At 39.8% G+C, this 22,016-nt stretch overlaps 1 protein-coding gene across 4 annotated transcripts in view; it reads right to left on the bottom strand.

Annotated features, from left to right (window-relative positions):
* The window catches only part of FAM107B (family with sequence similarity 107 member B), a 50,070-nt gene extending 28,176 nt beyond the window's left edge, over window positions 1-21,894 (bottom strand). Inside the window, exon 1 of one of the 4 annotated variants that reach the window (XM_053465337.1) lies at window positions 21,874-21,894. The gene's annotated coding sequence lies outside the window, so the exon portion shown is untranslated. Of the gene's footprint in view, window positions 1-4,804; window positions 4,953-5,024; window positions 5,180-21,873 lie in introns of those variants that run through there. The other 3 variants (XM_053465339.1, XM_053465340.1, XM_053465342.1) reach the window with 3 other exon arrangements.
* Window positions 21,895-22,016: the final 122 nt, after the last annotated feature.

The following is a 22,016-nucleotide window of genomic DNA, read 5'->3' as shown; positions in this document are numbered from 1 at the left end:
ATGGAAAATGATGACCTTGTACCTTGCCTGTCCTTGGTTTTACCATATGAAAGAACAAATGTTAGAAATGGCTGTATGGTGGTTCCCAAAGCCCTACAGAGAAAGAAAATGGCGCTGCCGAGCAGATGAAAAACAACCACTTTCTGCCTGAAACACTCATATGTTGGATCATGTAACATATTTAATAGTGTCATTTTTCCTAAGTTATTGAATGGAGTAAAACAGTTGAAAAAGAAAAGGAAAAAAAAAAAAAAACATTGGAAGGTGCCAAGACGATAACTAAAGTTACTAACTAAAGTCTTAATGTAAAATAATAAGCAAAAGACCTCCATGCAAGCGAGTAAAACAGAACAGTGCTTTTTCATCATAACAGTTTATGATTATGTGGCGTTTCCACTGTGGTGCTGGCATTTTGGAACCTGCACAGATCCTGTAACCAAGGACTGGAAATGTTATTTAGTGCAGAAAAAAAATAAAAAAATCATAAGCAGAGTCTAAACTTTACCAGACGCCGATTTGTTATAAAACCACTCTAAATTATACAGAGGATGTCGGGAATTTGTAGTTAAATTGTTGAAGCAACAATAACAATTTTGAAGAATCATTATCTCCAATTCTGCATTGTTCTAAATTCAATGAATCAGTCAGAGCTATCATTCTGCCCCATAGGCATCCTCTGAATTACAGTGCCAGGTGTGCAGGTGGCACTGCAGTTATGTGCATGGACCATTGCCAACAGATACAGCTCATCACATAACTAGAGATAATAATGGAAACAAGCCAAATCTACCTGATCAGCTACGCATAATGAGCAATTCTGATGCAATCACCATAGCAACAAAAGGAATATTGCTGCACCAGAACGTTCTTTAAACCCAAGCCCACATAATGTGTGTTTTTAACGTGAGATCTGTCTGGTCGTACAGTATGAGATTGCGTCATGAGTAAATCTTTGGTGCTTGCATTCTTCTCTGTGTGGTTTGCATGTTCATACAGATACGGGGCCACCTTTCCTATAGTACAGAACCATACGGGAAGCATTCGCCTCAGTTAAAACTGACAGCAGCCTCACCCAGTGTCTACATAGTTTAAATAGTTGACATACGGACTATTTTTCTATTTGGAGAACTTACAAGTGCACTTTAATAGTCTAATTTAAAAGTGATAGTTACGACCCATTTCTTAAGGAAAATACTAGGCTTAATAAAGTCTCTCAGAGAGTTAGGGAAAAATACTAAATGGTTTCATGTTCATTTATCATAAAATAATAGTGGATGAATTAACTTTTATATATAACACCCCAAAAGCAACCAGAACACTTATTTTTCCTGTTTCATGTGAATTTACTCAATGTCAGTCAATGTCAACCCAATCAATGATTTAATAATAAATTAATATTATGTATTAACAGAATCTGACGCTCAGTGTACCTTAACTCCAGAATACCATTTGTCAACATGAAAGCTGGTACAGGTTACCATGCGGACATTGGCATCCAGGAAATCTTTTTTTAAAGAGACACTCTAGCCATCATATGCACCATTTAATGCATACGGTAGCTGAGGAGTCCCTTTAAGATTATACGGTGCCCCTTTTGTAGGATCCGCACGCATTTTCCCATTGCCTCTGCGGTTAATGCTCCAGGCAGGTATTTACAAAGTACCTGCAAACACCTGTAGGGGCTTGATGGGACACTGAAGTGTCCATTCAGTTTACGTTAAAAACATAGGGACATGTTCTAAAACCCTAGAAAGAGGTTAGAACGATTCAGTGTAGTTGTATGGATTTAAAAAGAATCACTTCATTCACTGAGTGCACAAATCCCATTTTCCATCTGATGGCTGCAAAGGAAAAATCTTCAGAATGACCTTTTTCAGAGTGACGTAAAGAAGAAGCTGAGGCTCTGCTCCCGTGCACAAGAGATGGATTCAGGCAGAAGAAATTATTATTCAGAAAACTGGCATAAACAAGGAAAAATATACTCCCACCACCCTACACATACACAACTTGATTACTGTAGATGGAAATCTATATCTTCTACTAATCATTCAATACTGTATTCATCAGTATTTGTTAAAGCACGTAAAGTACTTCTCTCTGCTGGCCAACCAAGCAAACAGTGCCAGACATGACCGAAATACAATTACAGAGCTGTATTATTAATATCCCATCATGCACTTGGGCAAGCTTTTAATATTTTGACTAAACACATTTATAACACTGACAACATTTACTGTACATATTTGCGGCAGCCAGGGATTCATATTACTTTGTTTATTACTATGGGTTATAATTTATTGCTTTCTTCATCAGATATAACCTGACAGAACCACGTACGTAATATTGCTGGCGACCATCACAGAACACTTCAGTTCCTCAGAATACTTTGTTCTTACGACAAAGAATGGTGGGTATTTTCGGTACGGTAACATGTATAGAGTATGGGGTATGGCAATCCCCCTGTAATGCGAGTAAATGCTCCGCTGAGATAATCCTACTTGGTTTTCCATGATACATAGTTACTCATACCAGCTCACTGTTAGTAAATAAACCCAACAACAAAGAATGAAGTTATGTTTCTAATAGAACGGGAGGCAAGGACGATGTCCCGAATAATAATCAAAGTTCTCTAAACTTCTGCTTATTTAATCTATTACTATCAGTGTATTATGATAGCAAATGCATTCCGTGCCAAAGGTCTGCTATGCCATGGGTTTGGAAACTACTGGATTTAGCGATATATGTTTAATATTAAAGTTGGGAGAAAGTATCCAGATCTTGAGTGATTTATCGCTTTACAAAAAGAACCACCACCTGTAGGTTTCGAACGCAAGGGGCATAAGAAAAGCCCAAAGGATCACAAACACTTCCTATTGTATTTTAATTAAAGGGACCCTCAGACACGTCATTAAACCGATCATGGAAGAAAAGGAGAAAAATAAATGACTTTAGAATTACTTCAGAAGTTATCCATGTGAACTAACTTTCCATCAATAATATGATCCATAATCAATTAGCTTAATATTCTGCAATACGATCAAACATTACTTGCTAATTAGCAAGTGAAGTCTTGATGACATCATAACCCTTCATTGAGGTCTATTGTTATGAGAGCTTTCTTCTGAATAATATGCTAAAGATCTATATAAAACCATATAATTCCTGCACTATATGCCTCAAAATGGTTAAGCGAAGGTACTATTTTACCTAAATACTAATGTCCTAACTACACCCTGGCACTAAATTAAAATAGCATTGTTTAATGAGAGCGCAAACTTATGCATAAAGACACGTCATTTGGCTTGCACTGACTATGCCATCAAAAGGGATCAATTTTCAGAATTGGCTGAGCGTGCGTTATTTTAACACTGTAAGAGATGATACCCAACAAAGGAAGCTTTGAGATTTTAAGGCAGTAAGGTCAATATAAGCAAACAGATTTATCGATCCACATTGCAAGCTCTGGCGTCCTGAGAGGGTGGTAGATAAGTAGATCAGCCTGCCTACAGAAGTGGTAGAGGCGAATACAGTAAGGGAATTTAAACATGCATGGGATAGGCATATGGCTATGCCGATTATACCATAAGATGAGACCAACGACTGATTAAAGTCTTTACATGAGAAACAAAAAAGAAAACTAAATGGGCCAAATGGTTCTTATCTGCTGTCAAATTCTGTTTTTAATCTCCATTTTAACCCTTGCGTTGCACATCACTACAGAGTTTGAACATTATAAAAATGATTGAGAAATAACTAGCAATGCCTGGGATCCATTTGGCTTTATGTCATACCATCACAGACATGTCAGAGGGTTTAACCCTTTCACTACATATACAGGCCTGTAGATTTAGCAGATGAAGAAACGTGTTTGCTGTTACACACTTAGCTATTGCACCATGCTGAAGTCTCTGTTTACATAAAAGTAAAACAAATATGCTTTTCAACACAAAAGAGAAATGTAGCTAAAGCAAATACACTGACCGAAATACAGACTTCTCTATAGAAAAATGCAATTGCATGGTTTTTCCCTGTATCGCATCATGGGATACTGCATGGTTAGTCACACTGGAAATGTCTAGATTGATGACATCATAGCAGCAACTTGACTGATCTGCCAGGTTTGCTCTACTTAATCATGTGGCTGTCGCAAGTGATAAGGGGTGATACAGCAACATATATTACACCCCCCCCCTATAAAAAAAAAGACAGCTGGGATGCAGCATCTTAAGAGTTGACCTTCTACTTAACCCATAAACTACCACTCATCCCACACATGTGTCATTTAGCCACAGTAAGCAGACAGTTGGCGACAGCATTTGGTTGAGCACCCCCACACCTTTCTGCAAATTTAGGGTCAATTCGGATTAACGAGGCTCCAGCCCTTTGATGATGAAGCGTTTATTGGCAGCCACAACCCCTTCTGCTTTCTCCATCCGATAACATCAGTGTTTACACACACACACAAAGTTTCTCTACAACAAACACAGGGGGCAAACTTCTCTAAACAGAGGGCTGTGCAGAGACCATTCACATAACAGGAACGCTAATATATTTAGACTTTTCGGTCTCCCCCACACCTCCTGGCAGAGCGATCTGTGGATTTAAAACACGGGGCAGCCATATGGTCTCCATCTAACACTAATCACATGTCTGGACTAAGACATCCCATTATATATATATATATATATATATATATATATATATATATATATATTAATTACATTCGGATTTCCTGCAGGGCACCAAAAATAGAGGTGAGTTGGTAACACCATTACAGAAAAGTAAAAGGTGTAAAAGTAGTTACCATGTGTTAACCCCAATCAGTGATGGTGCTTGCTGTTCCCTAGTCCCGGTAGTTCTATACATACTTTTCCTGCAATGATCCCATAAGCATCCACTGCTAAATTTCGCTTTGCTCCTCCTAATCCAGACCGATCAGGTATTTTATAGACAATCAGAGCGTGTCCAGAAGATCGTTGCAAACCCCACGCACTCAAAGTCCCGGTAAAGAGCTCAGAACCTACCGCTCAGACCCGTTAACGCCCTTTCTCCCCGGATCCGTGTCTCGCCTCCCTCCAGACACAATGTCAGATTTCAGATCCCTTGTTCCCTGCTCTGATGTATCCGCTTCCCAGGACAGATCTCCAGCCCAGCGCTGCCTCACAATAACCTCCAGAAGCAAAAGAGCAGCTCTGGAGGGTGGGGAGATTAGAGAGGAGTTCCCCGCAGTCATAGTACAAAGCTCCTCCTATTCACTTCACGTTGTGAGCATGAACTCTTCCCACATACTGCTCTGTGCAAGCCAGAAAAATCTGCAACTACTTGACGTCACTAGAATGACGTGAACCACCTCCAGAACTTTTCACCAAATTCTTATTCTTTACTCTCGTGAACCAACTCTAGAAACCCAACAAGGGTCTTACTTTAACCATTATGTTTTATGTCTATGTGTTATTACTCACCACTCATAAAATAAATGTAATACTCTGCATTGTCCTTAAAATCATATAGACTTTTAATTTGTTTTTGAAGACCAACAAAACATGCAGGGTTGTTGATACCGATGCATGTGTTCTAAAGTAAGTGTTGACTTGTGCTAGGATGGAGAAGAGAAATCATTTGAAAACATCCATTCTCTGCTAAGGCTCTGATGACATCCACAGCTGGCAGTAATTGAAGGTGTGTATACTTGAGTCTAAGAGTGGTGATTGATATTTTCAAACTGCAAGTGGCTTAACTACATACATACTTGTCTGGGCAGCTTAATTGGCTTTGGGCAACAAAGGGGATGTCAGAGTTCAAAGAGCACAGTTCAGAGCCTGTTAGACCCACAAGAGGTCAGAGGTTTGGTATTACCACAATAAACTGATTTCCACGCAGTATCACTGTCCTATACAAGTAATGTTATACAAAAACAGCAGGTATACCAACCAACCCTGTTAGGCACTTTCCATTGAGGAATTATGCCTTCTTCACACCTATTCAATGCCAATTTGAAATACAGGATATAGTTGGATGAGTCAGTGTGTGCTTGGGACAGATACCAAAACTCAGGAGAGGAAGAACACCAGCTAAGGATTCATATCCCCTTCTACGTATCTCCTCTAAACAGACATACCGTATTTAGTAAAGGCAACTGCATATGAGGTTGATTTAATCAGAATGGAACCAACTACAAAATATCTTTAAGTAGGTTCCATACCTATCCTAGAGAGATGACTTTTGGTGGAGTATTGGGGATGAACAGCAAAGTGATAAGGGAGGTAAGGAAATGAATGAAGAGGAGAGGGAATAGTAAAGTTGAATAAAGTAAGTTGTTGGGAGGCAAAGGGGGTGATAGGCATGAGAGAATTGATGGAGCAAGGGTGAAAAGATGATAGAGAATGGGCAGAAATAAAGCTAGGGCAGAACATAGATATGGCTGGCATGGGGAGATTTATAAAAGATAATAAAGTTAACATCCTTTGCTTGCTTATTGTAGCGGAGGCGCGGACGCAAAGCAATTGTATAAGCAAATTGCTTTCAGAACGCAGTGTGCCGCATTATCTTGCTTTTAAATATAGGCAAAGATACATTTCAGAGAGAATCAAAATAACAAAAGAAATATATATATATATATATACACACACACACACGTATATATATATATATATATACACACACACACATACACGGCCTACACAATTTTGTAGCTCAATTCCAAACCAATTTAATTCCTGGAAAGCTTCTCTTAGCAATTTATTTATCACAGCCTTGGTTCATTGCCAATAGTGCATTACTGAGATTGTCTTGTAAGAAGATTTATGATGTCAGAGGTAAATTATTCTTGGACATTGCAGCATTGCTTGCAGGGACTACATTCTATTGGATTGTGTAAATTGGGGACCATACCTGCAGGCAGTGGTCTCAGTCTGCTAAAGGGGAAGCACTTGTGAGGTATGGTTACAATCTCCTCTTGTTTAACAAGCTACCCTCAGCCACGTTTTTTTTTTTATAAATTGACGTTGTCATGAAATGCTACAGCTATTCTCCAATATATGAATGGGTTGAACCTGTTCAGAAACCTGCTGTGAATGCCAATAACATGAAATAATCAGTATCATGCAACATCCAATCAGAAAAAAGTGCCTCTTTTTCACTAAAATAAAATGCCTAGGCTTATAACATAACCCCCCCCCCAAAACTCACTAATTTAAAGAATCCTGACATACTATTTCTAACATAAAAAACATACTCTTAATATATAGAGTATAACATTATCTTCCTAACAGTACACCTAGGAAACAACTATTTGTGTTGAATAACCTATATAGATGCACATGAGTTAATTTGTCCATGAAACCATACGATTAACATACAAGAAGAAAGACATACATATGCATAGTGGTTCCCATACAATTAGTAAAAATTACCAGTATATGAAGTATAAACACTCAGTCTACTGACATTGTCCAGAGCAATAGGTTGTTCTAATCTTAATATGTTTAAAAGGAGAAACATCAGTGTTTGTGGCAGAAAACCTTCTGGGAACACTTTTCCTTTAGTTAGTGAGAGACCTGAAATTACAAATTATAACATTTTAACGCAATTTAAAAAAAATCTCATATGATACCAAATATACACTGGAGGTAAATATTACATCACAAGTTGAGAGAGACAAGTAGCTGTTGTGTACATTAACAGTGCAAAAGTCATATAGCAACCTTACTAAACCTGAGTTTGTGTACCCAAGTGGGCTGCAATCGATGGATTTCGGTGTGTGTGAAGCCTGCAGCATGCATTTGCACAGGATCAATGATTTCTAACAGGGAAAGAAACACATTTGACATGTAAACCTTCCTCACTAGGGACCTATCTAATTCTGGAGAATTGAGACGCATGTTGTTTGAAGTAGCCTGACTATTCCCTCCACTCTTGGTGGTTAGATATTATATGTTTTTACTCAAGCACTACAATTTTAGACGTTCAAATATTATAAAGAATTCATGGGGCAAAAGGCCAGCTGATGAAGAACATTCTGGGCTAGCATAAGGAAGGAGCAGACTGCTGGGATATGATGACGTACTTAAGTGTTCTACTTCACTCAGCCATACAGAGAGTGAAAGCAATAATCACGGGCAGTGCAGGGCTCTCCTAAATGTGAGGCCCAAAGTGCGAGCCCTGTTTGCCCCCGTCCAAGGGCAACATACCTGGGAACTCTCCAGGGTTTGCCCAGAGACTCTGACTGAAGCACCACTTCTCCGGGTCACTGTGGGGAAACTCCAGGTAGCGGAAGTCCACCGGGACCGCCCACCTTCATCAGCAGGACCCCCTACCCGCATCTGGGGAGCTCTGGGTAGCAGGAGCCAGAGAGTTTCCAGGTCTGAAGGACAGCCCTGTCTGTAAAATGATTCCATGTATGCTCTCATCCATATAGTGGTATTTCCTACAAATGCTCTCCACAATATTGGATCCAGTTTTTTAATTACATTTGTTACTAATCAGGATTAATCTCCAGGATATGGTAGTTTTTGACCAGACTTATTTCATGCTAATTGTTTTTCCCACATCAACACAAGGAAAACAAACAACAGGTTATTGCAGATACTTTCATACCACATCATGTTCATATTAAGCATTGGCATCACGTTATGTCCCATCTAGTGTAAGGCAACTACATATGTGGAAATCACGTATCAATGTAAAACGGGCACTGTGCAATCTGTTGGCAACGTACAAGACTGTTGTCAAGTGACACATAATGTCTGGTCAAGATTGTCCCATTTGTATGAGGACAACATAGGAAAATATACGATAGAAAGGGAGGGCGGTGATGCAAGGGAAGGAAAACGAGGCGGAACAGACAATAAAAACATACTTTGAGGATGGAAGGCCTCTCAACCCTTCCTGCTTGGGTGCAGATAGATACCTTGAGAGAGGAGCTGGTTCTGCACTAGATTAATTCCTCCTGTATTCACAATGAATGTCGTTCAGAGACAGTGGAACTCTATACAGCGCAGGCTACACCAACTGCACTGTAACACAGCATTGGAAATTATGTTTGAAATAAATACATGATCATTCTTACTATTTCACTGAAACGTTGTAATTTATAGTTGTTCCTTTAACCTTTAATAATTAAAAACAAACATTTGCTGCTGAAGAAGCATGGCAACGATAACACATGAAAATCCTCCAACTACATATGTATCCCAATGGTCAGGTAAATGTGAAGTCTTACCACATGTTGTGTTGCATACAATATATTAATAACCAGAATACACTTGACATGCACACTCAAATGGCTACACTCATTGGCACCTCTAATACTGTATATTGAAAGAGTCCTAATGATTTGTCTTCCTTTAACTAAAGTCCACTGTCTGGGCTCCAGTTGTAAAGAGACTTGTGCTCACTTTTCATGGTTTGACTAGTTCTTAGGCAGAATTTCTGTCTGTTAAAGTTCATGATTTAAATACTGTATTGATTAAAGACTACCTAATTAGTAGTCCCATGTTTCTTATCCATCTTCCTGTTCTTCAATTCTTCATTGACCAACATTGTAAAAAAATAAATAAATAAAAGTTCTTTGTAGCATCATTGGAAGATTCTTTCTTGGATTGGTTTATGCAACACACACTATATATAAGCAATATAGCCATGTAAAATGACATAGGACTCACCAAAATTGGGATTCTTTGTTGTAGCGGCAGACATATAGCTTGACGGAATCCCCAATATTTATGCCTCAGGCTTTTAAATAGTATTTGCTGGGTATGCGCTGATCTCTTGCTTTGTAGTGAATACATGTTGGTCATTTCAGCAGCACCCCAGAATCTGAATGTGTATGCTACCCTACCTACCTCACAGGTACCTCATTAATGGTGTCCAGGGAAAGCTTTGGTTATAAAAAAACGCAGGGCCTGAAGGGGTTAACGCTGAAATTCAAGATATAATGTTAAATATGTTTTTTCTTTATAATAAGGCAAATATACTGTCCTTGCTTATTCACCTGGATATTAAATACACAAACTCTGAGATGCAAGCATATGTGAATACCGACAAATGCTACAATTGTGAACTCTGCAATACTGTTCCTTTCTTGAGTGCTAATGCTGACTTTTCCATGCTTGTTAAAGGTTCACTTCGTCGCTCTTATACAGTTAATGTATATGATGGCTGAGTGGCACCTTATAATCAGAGTTCTCTCTAAACATTTCCTGCCAGTAATTGGCTTTTTGAGCTGCAGCATTTTCAAAGGGGGTTTTTAACAGTGGCGTCGCTACAGGGGGGCAAGGGGGGGGCAATTGAATCCCGAATTTCTTTTTTTTTATTTATTTATTTTTTTAACGTGGAGGAGAGAGAGGGTGCTGCCCGAGTAAGATCGGCAGCCAAGGCAACCGATCTTACGCGGGCCGCACCTCGAGCCCTGCTACTTACCTGTGGGAGGGTCTTCTGTACTGCATAGAGGAAGCGGAACCTAGCAGAGTTCACGTGACATCACATGACTCTGCTCCAGTCCCGCTTCCTCTGTGCTTTACCAGAGAACGCAGAGGGAGGCCGCGCCCTATGCTGAAGTCTGTGAGCCGTGTCGAGGAGCTGCAGTGCAGGTAAGGGGTGGGAAGGGAGTTTGAATGAGAATGTGTGATTGAGGGAATGAATCTGTGAATGAATGAGTTTATGAATGAATGAGTGTGTGTGTGTGATAGCATGGATGTGTAAGTGCTGGAACCTAGGCATGATGGGACTGTGATTGCTGTTAGCAATCACACTCCTATCATGCCAAGTCAGCCAGTACATGCGGAAACCTAGCTAGCTGCCCCCCTTGTCTATGGATGCTGCCAGCAGTATGGGGTCTGCACATCACTTACAGCCATCCTGTACCAGCATGTACTGGCTGACTTGGCATGATAGCAGTGTGATTGCTAACAGCAATCACAGTCCCATCATGCCTAGGTTTCGGCATTTACTGGTTGGATGTGTAAGTGCTGGGACCTAGGCATGATGGGACTTTGATTGCTGTTAACAATCAAACTCCTATCATGCCAAGTCAGCCAGTACATGCTGAAACCTAGCTAGCTGCCCCCCTTGTCTATGGATGCTGCCAGCAGTATGGGGTCTGCACATCACTTACAGCCACCCTGTACCAGCATACACTGGCCAACTTGGCATGATAGGAGTGTGATAGGAGTGTGATTGCTAACAGCAATCACAGTCCCATCATGCCTAGGTTCCAGTATTTACTGGTTGGATGTGTAAGTGCTGGAACCTAGGCATGATGGGACTTTGATTGCTGTTAGCAATCACACTCCTATCATGCCAAGTCAGCCAGTACATGCTAAAACCTAGCTAGCTGCCCCCCTTGTGTATTGATGCTGCCAGCAGTATGGGGTCTACACATCACTTACAGCCACCCTGTACCAGCATGTACTGGCTGACCTGGCATGATAGGAGTGTGATTGCTAACAGCAATCACAGCAAGCACAGTCCCATCATGCCTAGGTACCAGCATTTACTGGTTGCCTGGGTATGATAGGAGTGTGATTGCTGTGTGGGCAGTGTGGACGGCAGGGCTGGCTTTGGGGTGTGCAACCTGTGATCTATGCCTGTAATTTAGGGGGGTTTAAATATACCTTTTAATGACATGTTTTTATGTGAATTCCAATTGATCTTTACCTGCAAAGCTGGGTTTTTGCGTTATTCTGTAGATCCATATCTATATATTTCCATACATTATTTATGTATACCTGCAAATACAGTGTTTGTATGTCTTATTCAGTTGATTAATACCTGCAATGCTGTTTCCATGTATTTATTTGATCTATACCTGCAATGCTACGTTTCATATACTATTGTATACCTGCAAATACAGGATTTGTATGTTTGATTCTGTTTATTTGATATATACCTTCAGTGCTGAGATCACAAGTGAATTTCAGTTGATCTATCGATGCAAAGCTTGGTTTGTGTGTTAATGTGTGGATCTATACCTGCTATCGGCAACTGGGGCTAATATTAATATATATGGGCAGTAGGGGGGGCAAAAACACTAAAGGGGGTATAAACGACAATGCAGTGTGAAAAATCCATCCTGATGCAGATGTCTGTGACGTAGATTGTGTCCTGCTGTTTGTGTGTTTTTGGTTATCAGTGTAGCAGAGCCTGTCCTCGGGTGTGTGTGTATAGGTGTTGGTGTGGCAGAGTCTGTCCTGATGTGTGTGTTCAGTTGTCAGTGTGGCAGAGCCTGTCCTGGTGTGTGTGGGTGTCTGTGTGGCAGAGCCTGTCCTGGTGTGTGTGTGTGTGTGTTTGGATGTGGCAAAGCCTGTCCTGATGTGTGTGGGTGTCTGTGTGGCAGAGCCTGTCCTGGTGTGTGTGTGTGTGTGTTTGGATGTGGGTGTGGCAGAGCCTGTCCTGATGTGTGTGGGTGTCTGTGTGGCAGAGCCTGTCCTGGTGTGTGTGTATGTTTGGTTGTCGGTGTCGCAGAGCCTGTCCTGGTGTGTGTGTCTGAGTGTTGGTGTGACAGAGCCTGTGTTGGTGTGTGTGTCTGGGTGTTGGTGTGACAGAGCCTGTGTTGGTGTGTGTGTTTGGTCATCTGTTCCTGGCACTTAACTTACAGTAGGAATTATTTAATTTATATTTATCCAGAGATAAAATGTCCTCCTGAAGTTGTAGTGACTTCAGGGGACAAAACGTTCAAGGCCCTGAAATCATTTAGTGGAAAAGTTATTTATTGTGTTATAATATTTAGTCGCACTCAATTGTGGCTTCAGGCTTCCCATGTTGAATGATCAAATATTATTTTAGCCCAATAACAAAAGTATAATTCCATAGCACATTACTTTTGGAAATTATGAATGCCCCCCCCCCAGTTTGACTGTGATATCTTGTGTGCCCCCCTATATATTGTTTCTAGAGTCGCCACTGGTTTTTAACAAAGTAAAACATGCATATTGAAGTACCTACTAATTACTTTAATATTAATTGATGTTGGATGAGGTTGTTGGTGCAGTAGCATACTTCCCAACAGTCCCTGTTTTCACAAGACAATCCTCTGATCTCCTTTGATTGACCCAGTGAGTTATAACATCAGTGCTGAGCTGATGCCTCCATGCTGCGTCCTTACAACTCTAGGTGTTTAATCGGGTAATTGGCGAGTGGATATGCCTTGCACACCACTTCTTCCCTGAATCTTGCAGAACAGTGTCCATTTAACTGAATCAGTTTTTACCCTCATAGCCTCACATGGTAAACATTAATTAAGTTAACAGGAATAGTGATCTGCTCATTACTCGATTTCATTACTTCATTGTGTACCTAGCTCCTCCACTCAGACAGGTATTATACCTGGGAACTTATGAAACATTCTAGATAACAAAAATGTCACCTCTCAAATCTGGTTTCCACTGAGTGTAGAAGTAGAACCATGCAGAGTGCTCCTGTTTCTTCCAGTTAAGGTTTTATTATTTATAAAGGATAAATGACTAGTGACATCAAGCAAGAAGTCTGGTGGGTAATTGTAATTTTATATTTAAAACCTGAAATTAAATTGGCCAGGAATGATTTTTATCACAAGAAGTATTGTTGTTTGTATCCATTGTTGTAGTACAATATTGTCCTTTTCGTTTGCTTATCTTAATTAAAAGTTACAGAAAACCCACAGAAATAATTATATGAAAAGTAGTCTCCAAATAGTTACTACTCCTGCCCAGGGTATATAATGAAACATACTTACTATGGTTGTGAACAAATATCTCCATTCATGTTACTGGGCATTTGCACTCAACACTGCAATTAAGATGACTTTACAGATATAGTATTAAAAAATAATCACATGATCAACTGCATATTCTCAATAGGCCCTTTCATTGGCAATCTTTGGCGCTATTATTATCATTTTACATATGATAATCCTCCATATGGAGGATATTAGCACTGAGGTGCTGCTATTTGGGGACATAGTTTACCAGTGGATATCTTTTTATGAGGTTAACGCATCTGACAATACACACCCTTGTTCTCAGAGGCTATATGTCACAGCTGTGCAGCATAGGAAGACTGGCCTGTCTTGTCCTCATAACACTTGCCAAAACAGATGTCTAATCAACGAGACCCTTCCTTAGCTATAAATAAAATGAGAGAACAGTAAATCTGTAACAGAGATTGAGCACAGAGGATAAAATCCAGTAAATATATTTTTGATCTAAGGATATTTTGATTTTAAAAGAGTTTAGTTACTTTTCCAATTTTCTAAAGTACTAAATAAACCCATGTTTGGGATACTGAAAGTAACAGGACAAGCTCCCAAATCCGGGGCAATTGGCAACAATGCATTTATTTGTTGATCACGCTTATGCTTTCTGTTTTTTAATCAGTATAACTGTTTTGGAACTATTGACTTTAAAAGTAAATGAATATATTACATCGGTAAAGCTGAGATAAGTGTTATGCAAATTCAGGGAATCTTCTTCTTCTCTTGCTTATCTGTCTATTCTTCTACCTTTACCGCTTCTTCTTGTTCTTTTGTCATCTTTCTTTGTCCAATGCTCCTTCTTTGTTAAAATGCTTTTCCCGTGGACAATTATAGATGGCCTCCCGGTAAACTTCTGCAAAAGGGCGGAGCCTCCAGGGACAACCTATCTCCTGTTCCTGTAATGGGTGAAGAGTGTGTGCCTGAAAGATCCACCATTTTCCCGAAGTTCACCGGGAGGCCAGAATAATGAAGGCAGATTTCTTATGAAAGAGAATTGTTTATGCACCTCTCCACTGGGGCAGTCGCTCTCCTTTTCAGCTAATATGGGAGAGTGTGTGCCTGGAGGCTCTGACCTTTTGTTCACTGGGAGGCCATGTTCAGGTATCCACAGAGAAGCGGATGAAGAAAGAAGACTTTATGAACCATCAGACGGAGAAGGGAGAAAGAAGACAGAAAATGCAAGAGCAGACGCAGAACTGCACGGCAACGAGACAAGAACATGGAAGCACTGGGCAGAGAAGCTAGGAAGACATTCAGAGACAGCGTGACAGAGTGAATGTATGAAAGAGCATGAGAGAGTGAATGAGGATGACAACAAATTTATTTTCTGAATGTAAAAACCCTCTGATTTTAGTCAGAACCGAAAGGGCAGAATGGACCAAAAATGAAAAAATAATAATCCCAATCCGATATTTTTTTCCATTTGCACAAGTTTAATATATCACATTCACTAAACAATAAAATGTAATATTTAGACAAGTGTCAGGTACATTCTAACAGCATGCTACCCAACAGGGTTGCCACTAGGCCCTGCAGTAAAGCTTCTTTACCGCTCACCCTCATGCTCGTGGTCTCTCCAGGTTTGACTGAAGTGGAGCAATGGGTTTAATGTCTTATGTCAGCATTCTACTTCTCCCAGACCTGAATAGGCTATGACTGTAAGGGAGAGTATGGGCCCTACTTGCAAAGGGGTCCAACAAATTATTTTAGCCCCAGGTCTGTGAAAACCTAAGGGAAGCCCTGCCCCAAACCACACTTTTAAGTGGAAAATAGCTCTAAACAGTAAATAAGGTCATGTTAATGTGGAACTTGAAGGATGATGATAATGTGCCACAACTGTGAAAATGCTAATAAAATGTAGGGCTGCATCAGGAATTGAGGTCACGATGGATCAGTCTCCTGCCCTAGAAATAACTGGTCAAGGCTACATTTTGTTCTCCATAACCATTTGTGTATCTAACAATTAACCACACTATAGAACATAATAAACTACTGCACAGATCAATATATTAAACATTATTCATAGAATGCTTACAACTACATTCATATATACTCTCAGTGGCGTCTCCAGCTTTCATATTTAGGGGGGGCACATGGGGGGCCAGGGACCAAAGTAGGGGGGCCAATTATAAAACGGTACATATACACTATATATATATATATATATATATATATATATATACACATATACACACACACATTAGGCAGTTATTTCTCATTCTTAAATATTAGACCCTGCTGCCGATATATAGAAATATTTCACCCTGCTTCTGATATATATTAATATTAACCCCTGCTGCGCATATATATTGATATTAGCCCCTGCTGCGGATATGTACCGTTATTATACCCTGCTGCCGATATACATAAAAATTATACCCTGCTGCCGATATATATTAATATTTGACCCTGCTACCAGTATATATTAATATTAGCCCCTACTGCCAATATATATTATTAGCCCCTGCAGCCAATATATATATAAAATTAGCCCCTGCAGCCAATATATATTAATATTAGCCCCTGCTGCCGATATATATATATATATAAATACTAGACCCTGCTGCCAATATGAGTATAAATACTAGACTCTGCTGCCAATAAATATTAATATTAGCCCCTGCTGCCAATATATGTTACTATCTCCATCTCCCTCCCTATCTATCCTATCTATCCCCTCTCCCTCCCAATCTATCCTATCTATCCCCTCTCCCTCCCAATCTATCCTATCTATCTCCCTATCTATCCCCTCTCCCTCCCAATCTATCCTATCTATCCCCTCTCCCTCCCAATCTATCCTATCTATCCCCTCTCCCTCCCAATCTATCCTATCTACCTCCTCTCCCTCCCAATCTATCCTAACTACCCCCTCTCCCTCCCAATCTATCCTATCTACCCCCTCTCTCCCTCCCTACCTCTTCTCACTTCCTATCTACCTCTTTTCACTCTCTACCCCCCTCCTAACTTTCTACCCCCCCCCCTTTGAAGTTCACTTACCTTGGGCTTGTAGAAGTCCAGCGGCGGGATCGCGAGGTCTCTGTCTTCCTGGTTCTGCCGCAGTGTGCGCGGCTTCATTGTTGAGCGCCGGATATGACATCATATACCGGCGCTCGGCTTGAAATGCCGGCACTGCGACCAAGGCAGAGGCCTCGCGGTCGCGGAGAAGAGTGAGAGGCGCCGAACGGTCACTGAGAACTTATTCCTCAGCGACCGCTCGGCGCCTCTCTCTTTTCCGGATCTATAAAAAAAAAAAAAGACGGCGTTTCAATTGGGGGGGGCACAGCATGATGTAGGGGGGCCATGGCCCCCTCTGGACCCCCCCTGCCGACGCCACTGCCTATGATCACTAGCCTTAAATGACTTAAAGACTGCTTTATTGCATGATCAGTCATATTTTCAAAATCAATGCCCACGTTTCACAATTTCTGCCAGGGTATGCAAACTTTTGAGAACAAATGTACATACAAATTCATCTTCCAATAACTTATAACGTTTCTTCGGTTTCCGTTATGATGAGTAAACCATCTTCCTGTTTTACATAACAGGAAGTTTTACTTCTTAACCACAGAGACACATTTCAATGAGTTACTTTAACAGTGATAACATTGAATCTCATTAAATAGTTAATACAACAAAAAAAATATGTATATAAATAAAACACTGTATCTTACATCAAGGGCATACCTAGAGTATTTGGCACCCAGGTGGATCCTGTATGTGGCACCCCAAAAATAATGTTGGAAAGAATATTTTTTTCACAAATTTGTAAACTTTATGTCAACTGGAAAAAACTAGACATCTGAAAAAAATAAATTAACTTATAAATCAATTAAATAAGTTTAAATAACATTAACTGAACAGATATGGGATAACTCCTATCACTAACAAGATATTGATAGTGGTACAGCATAACTCCTATCACTATACACTAAGCCAGACAATGACGTGGTAGGCCTCTGCACCTAAAACTGCGCTGCTGCACCTTGGGGCTTGGGGCGGCAAAGTGTCGTCTGGGGCAATTGCCCCACTCTGCTCCATGGTAGGGCTGGTCCTGCTCGTCGCGACGGCAGGATAGTGTGGAAAAATCGGGACTGTCCTGCGCAAATATCACAAAAAGGAACATGATAATTTGTTTTTTATCTGTTTTTCTATATCGAAATGTGTGTTATTATTTTAACCCCTTTTTGCCAGAGCACGACGGCAATGTGCCCAGCATCCCTGAATAAGAAACAACAAGTCATGGAGAGAGCAACACATACAGTATTTAAAGGTACATTCTTGTGTTTAACTAAGTCTATCTTTAAATGTGTTTCAGGGGTATATTACTACAGCATAATGAAAACCAGATTCAACTGAAACCAGTGGTGTAACACAAAATCCTGCCCACTCCCTATAAGATGCATTAAAGGGTCCTGCCACAAGAATGTATCCTGTTTCAAATCTAAAAAGCTATGTTATTGAAATTGGTGCTTATTTATGAAGATTATAGAGAAAAATATGAGCATACTTGGGTTTCACTAGAATCCTCTGGGCCGCGGTGCGAGGTCCTGACACAACCACTCCCCACCCATGTCCCCCTTAAATGATAGTCCTGGACGCATCGCACAACGGTAGGCTCCAGATAGCCATAGCCCAAGTTGCCAGGTATGAACATGACCCATTGGTTTATTAAAATATACAATATTACAAATGACCCACTTGTTCACCAAGAAGCCTGAGGGGGTCCTAAGACCTGGGGCTCCCTCTTACTGAAACAGCAGGTGACATTTAGATTTTTCCTTTTGAATAGAAAAGCTGTGTTAAATTTGTTGGCATGGTATGGGTTAAAACCTCAGCAACCTTAGTTGAATATTTGCAATTTAAACAAACAATCAGCACAGAAAGGTCATTCAAAGTTACTTCGCATTGGAAGTGACTTTGCAATGGAACTGATATTAAATCGGGCATTTGATGTGTTGGTAGAACCCACAGAACTGGGATCATTTGCTTATATGAAGTTATTTACATGTTTTCATATTTGCATTTAACATTTATTACACAGTTGAACTGTGCCATTGATACGAAGACATATTAACCAAGGCAATGCCTTTAACGAGAACCAATTTATGGTTACAGATATATTGAAATAGTAGTTTTCTAATTACTCTATCAAGTGACATTGTATTGCTAGTGCATGATCAGATAAGGAAGTGCACTAGAATTCATATGGCCTATGACTGGTGGTGGAGGGAAAAGCTTAAAATACTAAACATCAGCTGTGGCTGGATATTTCACACTTTTACTAGCACTTTGTGTTGTTTTGTGCACTTGTTCATTTGATTTTTTTTTTTTACAGTTTATCAATCAGGTTGAAAATTCCACAGCGGAGCCAGGTCTGGAAGATGGGTGGGAAGGATGGCTGAGCCTATTGGCCACCATCCCTCCTTTTTTAGGGGAGACCCCAGAAGGTCCTGCCCTCCCCTGACTTCTATCTGGCAAGGGGCTACAAATGCCCTTATGGGGAGTGCAGCTCCCGAAGAAGAAGATTGGGACCTGGTTTGCTTTGGGTTCATCAACTTTTAACATGTTGGAGTTTAGAGATTTCCTTATCTATGCTGATAGATAAGGAACTTACCACAGCTACCCCTTGCCATGAATCAATGCTAGCTTCCCCATTCATCCTAGTTTAAAATCTCCAGCCCTCTAATTTCTACTGGGGGGGGGGGCTGTTCCATTTATCTACCATTATACACATTGATGACGTGGAGACGATTAACATTAACAGGTTATAAATTAGTCATTGAATCAAAAGGGTTAACCAATCCCTGTTACTCATTTCTTCTCTCTATTAGTAACTTTAAGATTACACAAACAATCAATTGCATTCCCTTTTCAAAAACAGAAGATCCTAGTTAAATTGTGGTGATTACTTTTTTATAACATGATGACACATTTTAATTGACAAAAAAAACATTTTAAAATGTTACACATAAGATCAGTTGTAGTGAACCCACTAAGCAAGATTTCCGTCAGCTTTCTGTCACTGATAGAGTTAAATGACTCGACATTGTTTTTAAGTCGGTGACTGGGAGGCTCCTCCAATGTGCACCACAGGTGCAGGAGGCCAGAAGAGCACTGAAGTCAGTAGTATGCAGACAGCAGCTGGGCTAAAATTAAAGTGTAATTATCTACATTCTAACAGCATGGCTGCTTACAACACACACATATATATAATCTGTCTCTTGAGAATATATAAAGACAGCAGTCACCCCATCCACCACCCCAACCTTTTTTCTAAATTTGTGTATTGCTTTACCACTTAGTACATGAGTGCAAGATAATAAGTAAATATTAGAAATATATACAATGATATGTATACTGATCATTTGTGCACACTGTGCTAATAAATTAATTGTTGTGTTTTTGGCCCCTCTCGCTAGTACTCTGGAAGAAACCATCCTGGATCTCTAAAATGTAGGCCTGCCAGTTTTTTCTCTAGTGGAAGAAATCATATTCAAATAAAATTCTGAGTTTGTCTGTGTACATAATCTGAGCAAGTCCTGCTGCTCTATCCACAAAGAGTAACTAAAGTTTATGGCCAAAACAAAATACATCTTCTAAAGTTGAAAAGCCTTAACTATTTTATGCACCCTGACAAAACTAAGACTATTAGATTGTACCTAATAATATACAATATATAGTTATATATGTGTGTGTGTATATATATATATATATATATATATATATATATATATATATATGTGTGTGTGTGTGTGTGTGTGTGTGTATAGATAGATAGCTATATATATACGGTGTATATATATATTATATATACATATATATAATATATGTATATATACGATGTGCGATAGACACAAAGGGTAACTGGCATATGCAACATGACCTAAAGTTTCCATATATTCTATGAATATTAAATCAATATAAGCATCTGAAAATCCCAGCTACAGCAGCACATATCTAATTAAGTTCAATATATGAGATAAAAGCTTTTAAAGAAAAGTGTGTATTTAAATGTTCTTTAAACGAGTGCTTGAGATACACTTAGCAGCTTCATTCTTTCCACTGATCTCCTTATCAATGCATACCAAAGTGAATTTTGCTTTTCATATGGGAAATAGATAGCATTAAAGAACATAGGAAAATAAATCATTATCCCGCACTCCCTTCTACATAGTAGGTGATACTGCTCCTAGAGATCAAAAGCTCTGAAAATGGTTAGTCTGTCTCGGCACAAATCGTTCAGAGGGAAATTAATCCAAGATATAATATTTTACAGATAAACTGTAAACTGTTTAAAGATATATTCAGGATACAAGACTAAGAGATGGCAATATGAGAGGGGAGATGTGACACATTTAAATACTTAAAAGGGTTTTAACAAAGTATAGGTGGGATGGTTGTTTCAAAGGAGGAGAAATATAACAATATAAAACTAAATGGTCAGAGGCTTATATGTAAGGATGCTTTACTTTACCGAGAGGTAGGTAAATGGAACAGCATCCCAGCAAAAGCGGTATAGATTAATACAGTAAGGGAATTCAAACATGCATTGGACAAACATGTGGCTATCCTGAAAGACAAGACCAAGGACTGGTTATGGTCTTTAGATCAGGACAAATAGGTAATGTTTCTATATTAACTGCACCTGGAATATTCCGGTGCTTGCTGTGTAAAATATGAAGGTATTCTTTTAGCCCATTATGTCTTGGGATAGATACTAGTCATAACTTATACCCTGGCCAACGGGGTGCAGCAGTGTGGGGCCTCCAGCTGGATATGAGTGGCCGCATGCTATGTGACCCTAAAAACCTAACGTGTGGCCACACATTTCCAGCCATCAACTGCACTTAAGTTATCAGCTGGCTTCAGGCCTTATAGTCCAAGGGGTGTCACCTCATAGCCAGTCTGGTCCTTCTTATACCCTTTGAACCATGGGTTGTCAGACTACTTGTCCACTACTTTATTTACGCTACTGTTTTTATTGTTTAACAGTTGCATTTCCTTCAATGCCACCACTTTGTAATAATGGTACAGTAAATAAGTATTATGTCTACCTCTACACAATTACTTATGAGACATTCACAATCGCCATTTAGTTCACAGGCCACAAAAAGAAAATGACAGATAGTGGTTCCATACCTTACCTGATAAGCTCCCATTATCAGAAACTGGTAAATCCAACTTTGTGACTAAACCTTCTCCTTGGCCCAGCTTCACACAAGCAACATGGAAGACAAGAGGGGGAAAAGGTCCCGTGAAATTTGTTGTTGTCTGAGTAACAGGGTTT

This window comes from Spea bombifrons, chromosome 4, assembly GCF_027358695.1.
Source record: "Spea bombifrons isolate aSpeBom1 chromosome 4, aSpeBom1.2.pri, whole genome shotgun sequence".
Taxonomy (NCBI): Eukaryota; Metazoa; Chordata; class Amphibia; order Anura; family Pelobatidae; genus Spea; species Spea bombifrons.
The sequence above is the reverse complement of the archived record's forward strand: the minus strand, read 5'-3'. Positions and strand labels throughout refer to the sequence as shown.